This window comes from Mandrillus leucophaeus, unplaced genomic scaffold (assembly GCF_000951045.1).
Source record: "Mandrillus leucophaeus isolate KB7577 unplaced genomic scaffold, Mleu.le_1.0 Scaffold20, whole genome shotgun sequence".
In the NCBI taxonomy this organism is placed as follows: domain Eukaryota; kingdom Metazoa; phylum Chordata; class Mammalia; order Primates; family Cercopithecidae; genus Mandrillus; species Mandrillus leucophaeus.
The window spans coordinates 4,245,717-4,255,780 of record NW_012102032.1 but is presented as its reverse complement, the minus strand read 5'-3'; positions in this window follow the sequence as shown (position 1 = coordinate 4,255,780).

Here is a 10,064-nt window from a genome sequence, read left to right as displayed (position 1 = left end):
CAAAAAAAAAAAACAAAAAAAAAACAAAAAAAAAAACAAAAAAACATGATGCATTCAGTGCTTGAACCCGGGAGGCGCAGGTTGCAGTGAGCTGAGATCACACCACTGCACTCCAGCCTGGGCAACAGAGCAAGACTCCGTCTCAAAAAGAAGACCATGATGCATTCAGGTAGGGCTTGAACACTGCTTGCTGGTGGCAAACATATGACTGCCTCATTCTTCAAGGTCTGTGGATCCGTAACAGTAGAGTTGTGGGGATTATCAGACCCACAGCCTGGACACGGGGTGAATTGAGATTCATGCTACCTTTGTGTATGGTGAACCTGTGTGCATGTGCAAAATAACTAAAGAGGAAGGATGAACAGGAAAGGCAAGGATGAAAACCCAGCTTCCACAGGGGAAGCATCTGTGAACTGTAGCCAGGATCTGCTGATCCTAGCCATTTGAGAATTCCAAGAGAGATCATCCTCTCACTCTGACCACACTGACTATCCACAATGATTGTGCTTTATGTGTGCACAGCACTCAACAGCTTACGATGCTGCGGGAAAGTCCCCAAACCCTTTGCATTCAGCCAGGCTCCAGGCTGGGTACAAACCCTATAGCAGAGAGCTGGCCTGGGTGCCATGCCATCCTCACAACAATCCTATGAAGCAGGGACTGTTATTTTGCAGAGGAGGGGATTGAGGTACAGAGGAGTTAAATACCTTGCCCCAAGCCTCACAGCCGGGAGTAACCAGGTCAGGATTCCACCCTAGGGCCCACACTCCAACCCCTCACCACGCTGTCACCCCACTTACAATAATGAACCTCTGCGCCTCTGCATGGGACAAAGAGGGAAACTGAGTCTTCCAGGAGACCTGGGCACATGTGAGGCCATCCTGGCAATGATCCCACCTCCAGCCATCCAGGAGCAGGAGCGAAGCCGCTGCATTGAGTGTGTAGGTGCAGCGGGCCAGCCAGGCAGCAGGGAGGTAAAAAAGCAACGGGGCACCTCAGTTCTGAGCTGGGCAGGTGAGGCACCACCACATGCTTCCTCTGCCACAGCAGTCCCAGGCCAGGAGGGCACCTTGCCAGGCTCCACTGCCACCCACAGCATGGCCTCCCTGTCCTGGTCTGGGCTCTCATCGAGTTGTATTTCCATGGCAGCCACAACGGGCAGCAGCCAGGGTGAGTCAGGCCAGGCAAGAGGAAGTGACCACACTTGAAAATTATTAACATGCAGGGCTGAGCTTGAGGCCTTTGTTCTTGAGCAAAGACTGTAGCATTTCACTTTCAGGAAGGAGCTAGGAGGGTGGGGCAGGCTCAGAATTGCACAATCAAAGCACAGGCTCAAACACAGACAGGTCCCAGGTGGAAGTCAGCTTAGACAGGCCACCTGCAGAAAAGTGCAGGCCAACCCACGGCCCCATATAGCAGGTCCACAGAGAAAGTACAGGTCAACTCATCTCCACTGTCTTTTAAATCAGAGGCTGGGCACAGTATATGAAAACCTATATAATCCCAGTGCTTTGGGAGGCTGAGGTGAGAGGACCACTTGAGGCCAGGAGCTTGAGACCAGCTTGAGCACCTTTCTCTATACAAAAGGAAAAATTAGCCAGGCATGGTGGTGCGCACCTGTAGTCCCGGCTATTCAGGAAGGTGAGATGGGAGGAGTACTTGAGCCCAGGGTTCAAGGCTGCAGTGAGCTATGATGGCTCCACTGCACTCCAGCCTGGGTGACAGAGAGAGACCCTGTTTCAAAAACAGAAATCAGAGAGGATTTCCAACAGGGATAAAAATCAGGGTTTTGTGGTCAAAGGTGTTCCAAGTCAAGGAGACCAAGTGAAGGAGACACAAGGCTGACCACAGAGGGAAGGATGGGACTCTGCGCAGCCAGACTCCAGTGGGAGCCCTGTGTCTGGGAGAGATGAAAGACACTCCCTCGCCCCAGCTGGCAGGGGGCAGCCCCAGCTCTACGAAGGCTGCCTTCCTACACCCCCTTGCCAAAAGATGGCACCTCTCCTCCAACCATGCAGGTGTCCTGGCCCCCCACCCCCACCGCATCTCCTAGGCGAGGAAAACACCCATAACTGTCCTCACGGGCACCTAGCAACCCTGAAACACTGTGTCTCGGGCAACTTTTCAGAGCTGCAGCTGTTCCCTTAAAAAGTCACACGTCAGCCACCAGGAGTGGTGGGAAAGGCTGAATTCTGGAGAAGAGGGATGAAGGCTGGGGAAGTGGGAGGGAAGGAAGGGAATATGGTCACCAGAGGAAAAAAGTCAGTCAACAAGGAAAAATCTGATTCTAAAAACATAATGCAAACAACAAAAAAACAGGCTTTGAGCAAGCCTCATAAGCCCTGGGGCCCAGGCCTGTCCTTCGTTCCCGGGGAACGGGCCCTTGCTTCCTGTCCCATTTCACAGGGGTCATCAAGAGGCTAAGATTTCACTCTGCTCCCCTCCTGCACTTCATGAGAGCTTAACCTTGAGGCCTTCGAGGAAATTAGGAGAAACAAGAACCCTGTCCTTTGGCAATTACAAAGTAAATGGCCCTAGGGGCCCGGCGTGGCGGTGGATCTCGCTACCGTGGCAGGGGGGCGGTGGGGGGCGACCTCATTCCCACCCTTCCTCGGCTCTGCAGGGTGGCTGCCGCAGAGGTGGCTTGTTTAGGGAAGCTGCCTGCTCCGTCCGTGCTGGGACCACAGGGGCAGGCCACCCACCAGGTCCAACTCACCCCCTCACCAAAGCGGCTCTTTTTGTAAAGGGCTTTTGGGGACAGGAAGCAATAAACAGAGTCAAGCGGCCAAGATGCAGGGGCTGATTATGCAGTGTATGGAATTTCCAGGCCTCTTTGTACTCTCCCACCAGCTGCCCGGGGCTCTGCAGAAAAAGGTGCTGGAGAAAGCCCGGCTGGTCCCTGGCTTTACAGGTGGCCTTTTGCCAGGCCTAACTGGGCCTTCCTGAGTGAGCAAGGGGGCTGTACGCCTCGAGGGCCCTACAAGTCACCACGAAGAACAGTGCCACCTGGTACCACTAGAGACCAGCAGGCTAATGGCGACGGCTTCTCTCTCTCTGACTCACACACACACACACACACACTCCAGCCTGCTGCTCAACTCTCCACCCAGCTCTAAGTCACTCCGGTATTCCCAGAGGGGAGGGGATGCCTGGCTGCGCTGCCTGCATGCTGAGGCCAGGTGGGTGGCCCTCCTTCACAAGGAAGCTCACAGCTCAGCTCAGTTTAGCTGCACTGGGGGTGGCAAGCAACTCGGGAAAGACTGAGACTGGTGGGGAAGGTGGCTCTGGGCTGGAGGGCCTCCCCAGTGCGTGCTCAGCTCACATTCCCCAAACAGGCTGTGATCTGGTGAAAGGTAGGCCCAAATGTGCAAAGCCATAAATGCAGAGCTAAAATGGGGAACCACCCACTTGTCTCTCAATACCCTATATGCAATAAACAACACAGGGCATGACCACATGCAGCCGACACCTTCCAGTGCCAAATAGGATCGCATGAAATAAACCAAGTGGCCAGGCCATGTGTACGCTATACCACTTTTGTTCAAATGTCTGGATGTCCATGTGTATACTTGGGTACACACAGGAAGACGTCTGGGTGGATATGCACCAAATCTCAGGCAGCAGTTACCTAAGAGGAAGGGTTGCATGGGGGCAACTTCTCTTTGCTTCATGTACCTCTGCAACCTTTGGTGTTCTTACAAGAAATATGCATTATTCTTGCAGTCTAAAATAAGATATTGAACAAAATAAAGTTCATTGTTGGTGGTAATGTGAAATGGCACAGCCACTGTGAAAAAGATAGTGAAACACAGTGAAAAACCACAGTTTGGTGGTTCCTCAAAGTTAAACACAGAATTACCATATGCTCCAGTGATTCCATTCATGGGTATATACCCCAACGAATTGGAAACAGGACTCAAATAGGTCATTGTACACCAATGTTCATAGTGGCGTTATTCACAATAGTCCACAGCTGGAAACAACCCAACTGTCCATCAATAGATAAATGGATAAATAAAATGTACTCTACATACTTAGAACAATGGAATATTACTCAGCCACAAAAAGGAATGAAATGCTGACATAGGCTACAATGTGGATGAACCTTGAAAACATTATACTAAGTGACAGAAGCCAGACATAAATGTACAAATATTGTATAATTCCACTTATATAAGGAACCTACAATAGGTAAATTCATGGAGACAGAAAGTAGAATAGAGGTTTCCAAGGACTGAGGGAAGGGGGAGAATTGGGGAGTTATTATTTAATGGGCATAGAGTTTCTGTTTGGGATGATAAACAAGTTCTGGAAATGGATAGTGGTGATGGTGGCACAATAATGTGAATGTACTAAATGCCACTGAATAATATGCTTAAAAATGGTTACAATGGTAAGTTTTACATTTAGTATGTTTTACCAAGAGAGAAAGACAAATAAGGCACCAGGTTGTAGAAGACACTATGAGTCAGGCCGGGCGCAGTGGCTCATGCCTGTAATCCCAGAACTTTGGGAGGCCAAGGCGGGTGGATCACCTGAGGTAGGGAGTTCCGAGACCAGCCTGGCCAACATAGTGAAACCTCATCTCTACTAAAAATATAAAAATTAGTCGGGCATGATGGCGAGTGCCTGTAATCCTAGCTACTCAGGAGGTTGAGGCAGGAAAATCACTTGAACCCAGGAGGTGGAGGTTGCAATGAGCCGAGATTGTGCCATTGCACTTCAGCCTGGGCAACAAGAATGAAACTCCGTCTCAAAAAAAAAAAAAAAAAAAAAAGAAGACAACATCATGAATCACCATCACCAGGCAGAAGAGGGCACTACTTGGGCTATTTAGAGAGAGGGCAGCCAGCACACAGGAAATCCTGGCCTGCACAGAGGGGCTCTGTCCCCATCTGCATGGAGTGGGCTGGAAGACAATGACACCCCTGTTGATGAGGGCTGTTCAGATGGCCTGCAGAGTCACGCATGCCACAAGGCTGGGGGAGACGGCACTGCAGGGATACTTTCCAGACATTTGAAATCCTTGGGTTATGATACGCTAGGAAACAGTTATTTTAAAAGGTTAGTGTGCTGGAAAACAAAGCATGCATCAGGGAACCTTGGACAAGAGGGGACTAGGGAAGAGAGATGCTGGAGGAAGCGGGCAGGAGAGGCTGGGAAAAGAGCATCAGCGGACAGTCTGTCCTAGAGGGCCCTCAGCCAGGCTGGATCATTCACTCCACAGACAAGAGCACGCTCCCAGGTTCAGGGTAGTGGGAAAGTGGGGGTAAGGGATAAGAGGACCCTATTTACATCTGGTAAATACCTCTGTACATCTTCAGTATCCCCACAAATCTTGTTCAAAAATACATACTGGGCCGGGCACAGTGGCTTATGCCTGTAATCCCAGAACTTTGGGAGGCCAAGGCAGGCAGATCACTTGAGGTCAGGAGTTCGATACCAGCCTGGCCAACATGGCTAAACCCTGTCTCTACTAAAAATACAAAAATTAGCTGGGCGTGGTGGCAGGCGCCTGTAATCCCAGCTACTCAGGAGGCCGAAGCAGGAAAATTGCTTGAACCCTGGAGGTGAAGCTTGCAGTGAGCTGAGATCATGCCACTGCATTCCAGCCTGGGCAACAGAGTGAGACTCTGTCTCAAAATAAATAAATAAATAAAAAATAATATATATATATATATGGTACCTATCTAAAATGAGAATGAAAAAGTTGCCAGTGCACCCCACCCCCCTATTCTTGCAGAAGGCCCAAATTCCTGTGATTTGAGACCAAGCCATAGGATCCAGAATAGGGAATAAGATGAAAACTACCAGGGTGAGCTGAACACCATTGTGACTGGACCTTGTTCACACACGCGTGCCCACTGGCCAGCCACCAGGCATCAGGTTCTTTTTGAGATGAAATCTTGCTCTATTTCCCAGGCTGGAGTGCAGTGACGTGATCTCAGCTCACTGCAACCTCCACCTCCCAGGTTCAAGTGATTCTTCTGCCTCAGCCTCCTGAGCAGCTGGGACTACAGGTGCTCGCCACCACACCTGGCAAATTTTTGCATATTTGGTAGAGACGAGATTTTGCCATGTTGGCCAGGCTGGTCTCGAACTCCTGACCTCAGGTGATCCACCTGCCTAGGCCTCCCAAAGTACTGAGATTACAGGTGTGAGCCACCACTCCTGGCCATCAGGTTCCTCTTGAAGGAGAGAAGCACAGAGGAGCTTGGGCACACCCAAGTAGGGCCCCGCATGCTGAGAACTGTGATGCCAAGACAGGTTTCCCAGGGGCATGGTTTCCTGAGGTTTAGCCACTTATCTCCAATCACGCAAGGACTAAGAGAAGCCTTGAGTGGAGCACATTTGTGGTCAGTGGCAGCTCTGCCTCACTTGAGATAAGGATATTTAAAGAGTAGATTTTTAAACAAAAGGATGTTGTATCCAGGGGCTCTCTGAAACATGCCAGGTATTATTTGTCTCTACATGTATGCATTTGTGTGTGTACACGCATTAGAAAGAAGACAGGCAGTTTTGAAAGATCATAATGTGACTGGGCCTGGTGGCTCACACCTGTAATCCCAGCACTTTGGGAGGCCGAGGCGGGTGGATCACAAGGTCAGGAGATCAAGACCAACCTGGCTAACACGGTGAAACCCCGTCTCTACTAGAAATAGAAAAAATCAACTGGGCGTGGTGGTGGGCACCTCTAGTCCCAGCTACTCAGGAGGCTGAGGCAAGAGAATCCCTTGAACCCAGGAGGCAGAAGTTGCAGTGAGCCGAGATGGTGCCACCTCACTCCAGCCTGGGTGACAGAGTGAGACTCTGTCTCAGAAAAAAAAGAAAGATCATAATTTAGCCACTATGGCTGTCTCAGAGACCTACTTCTTCTAGAACTTACTGTCTAATAAGGTAGCCGCTGGTCATGTGTGACAATAAAAATTTTAATTTTAATTAAAATTAATTAAAATGTATTTACTAATTTTTTTTTTTTGAGAAGAAATCTCATTCTGTTATGGCAAGATGGGTTTTCACCATGTTGGCCAGGCTGGTCTCAAACTCCTGACCTCAATCCGCCTGCCTCAGCCTCCCAAAGTGCTGGGATTACAGGCGTGAGCCACCGCGCCTGGCCTGAAATTAAATAAAATGTAAAATGCAGTTCTTTGGTCATCCCATCACATTTCAAGTGTTCATCAGCCATTATGGTTAATGGCCATGATATTGAACAGGATGTATTTTAGAACATAAGTCCTGATTCACTGTAACTGGAAGGGCTTTATTATGACTTTCTAGGGGAGACCAAGGACTATGGATGGTCAATCCCCAGCAGAGGAGCCCTCCATATCTCCTGGGCAGACACGGCTGGGGTGAGCTCTGTGTCCTCTCATCACTGAGTCCTCAGCCTCATCCAAGATCAAAGCACTGGCTGTTTCCTGTGAAACTTGACACCCAGGCAGAGAGAAGCAGGGGTCCAGCTGGGAGCCTAAATTCTGATGTCCACACTAGCAGGCCCCAGGCCTCAGAGGACCAGGCTCAGAAAGGCTCTCCCAGTTTGCCTCACCAAGGGGAAGAATGTCTTAGCATCCCTAGGCTCCTCCCCTGTTCCCTGTCCTGGGTGTGCAAATGCAAAACTGCTTTCTTGGGCTTCTCCAGAGCAATGGGAAGGAGTTAGAGAAAAAGGGCAGCTGAGGCGGGGATATGTATGTGTGTGAGGATAGAGAGCAGGTAAGTGCACATTAAAGAGAACCCAATGGTCAGGCTAAGGAAATAACCGAAAGAGGTTCTAGCAACACAATGACTGGGTGTTTGATTCTGGTTTTGTTTTGTTTTGTTTTAGAGATGTGGTCTCTCTCTTCTGTTGCCCAGGCTGGAGTGCAGTTGCAGCACCATAGCTCACTGCAGCCTCAAACTCCTGGGCTCAGGCAATCCTCCTGCCTCAGCCTCTCGAGTAGCTGGGATCTCAGGCACATGCCACCATGCCTAGTTCCCTCCATCCCTTTCTTTTCCTTACAATTTCTGTGCTAAAGAACACAGGCCATTCAATGTTAGCCTTCCCCACAGACTGGAGTTCATGGAGTACTTTTTTTTTTTTTTTCCTTGCTAAACTTCAGTGACCTCCTCTGCTCAACCCATGGGGCTCCTGTGACAATAAAAATAAAAAATACACCTGAAAACACATAGGGAAATGCTTAGGGTAGTTTAAGCAAAGAACACAAGAAGCAAATGAGCACAGAATGCAAATTGACATATATATGTTATGTTTTCAACTACAGAAAAAAAATGCATAGAGAAAAAGATCAAAAAGATCTATGCCTAGGGTGGGGCACAGTGGTTCACACCTGTAATCCTAGCACTTTAGGAGGCCAGGGCAGGAGGATCGCTTGAGCCCAGGTGTCTGAGACCACCCTGGGCAACATGGTGAGAGCCTGTCTCTTATAAAAAGGAAAGCAGGCCGGGTGCGGTGACTCACGCCTGTAATCCTAGCACTTTGGGATGCCAAGGCGGGCAGATCACGAGGTCAGGAGATCGAGATCATCCTGGCTAACACGGTGAATCCCTATCTGTACTAAAAATACAAAAAAACTAACCGGGCATGGTGGCGGGCACCTGTAGTCCCACCTACTCGGGAGGCTGAGGCAGGAGAATGGTGTGAACCTGGGAGGCAGAGCTTGCAGTGAGCCGAAATCGCACCACTGCACTCCAGCCTGGGAGACAGAGCAAGACTCCGTCTCAAACAAAAAAAAAGGAAAGCAAAGGAAAAGGGAAAGGGAAAGAAAGGAAAGGAAAAAGAAAAAAGAAAATAAATATGCCAAATACATCAATAACTGTCCTGGATGGTGCAATTTTGTGAGCACCCCCTTTTTCTTCCTTTATTTTTCCACAATTGGCATATCATAATGTGATCATGAGGTGACAAGTTCTCTTTAAAACATTTCAAAGAAGAGTACCCTTAAAGTATGGCATGAGATCCAGTGTATCACCAGGCCTTCACAGTACCCCGTGGCTTTGCTCTGTTACCATGGCTACCACCAATCCAGCTGAGACCCTCAGCCTCGAAAGCCTGCTTCCCTGATGCCTTCAAGCTCCTCTTGCCATCTCCCTCCCATTTTCTCTCTACGCCACCAACGGAAGAGCAGGCCAGGTCCCTTCCGAACTTCTCGGTCTCTTATGTAAAGATCACATCCAGGCCGGGCGTGGTGGCTCACGTCTGTAATCCCAACACTTTGGGAGGCCGAGGTGGGCGGATCACGAAGTCAGGAGATCGAGACCACCCTGGCTGACACGGTGAAACGCCGTCTCTACTAAAAATACAAAAAATTAGCCGGGCATGGTGGCGGGTGCCTATAGTCCCAGCTACTTGGGAGGCTGAGGCAGGAGAATGGTGTGAACCTGGGAGGCAGAGCTTGCAGTGAGCTGAAATCGCGCCACTGCACTCCAGCCTGGGAGACAGCGAGACTCTGTCTCAAAAAAAAAACAAAAAAACAAAAAACAAAACAAAAAATCACATCCCTCCCTCTGCATCAGCAGTCCTCATGCTCAGTGAGCATCACTGTCACCTGGAGGGCTGGTTACACACACATCGCTGGCCTCTACCCCCAGAGTTCCTGATTCCCTGGGTCTGGGGTGAGGTCCAAGAATTTGCTATCTAACAAGCTGTTAGGTGATGCTGACGCCACTGGTCTAGGGACCACACCTGTTCTCCCTAAACAAGCCCTGTCCATCCTTCAAGACCTCGCTCAAGTTCTCCTGTCCCATGAGGCAATCTCTGAGAACTTCAGCCAATATTGATCTCTCTCTGCCCTCCCAGAACACCTGTTCCTCTTAAGGGTGGTTTGGTAAATGGGGAGAGCACTTAGCAGCCATAATCAGGGGCAGTGTAGCACTTCAACACCTGCTGTCTTGTGTGGCTGGCTCTCCTTCATCCTATCAGTTCTCTTTCTTTTTCTTTTCTTTTTTTTTTTTTTTTTTTTTTTTTTTTTTTTCTTGAGACAGGGTCTTGCTCGGTCGCCCAGGCTGGAGTGCAGTGGTAGATCTCGGCTCACTGCAAGCTCTGCCTCCCGGGTTCAAGCAATTCTCCT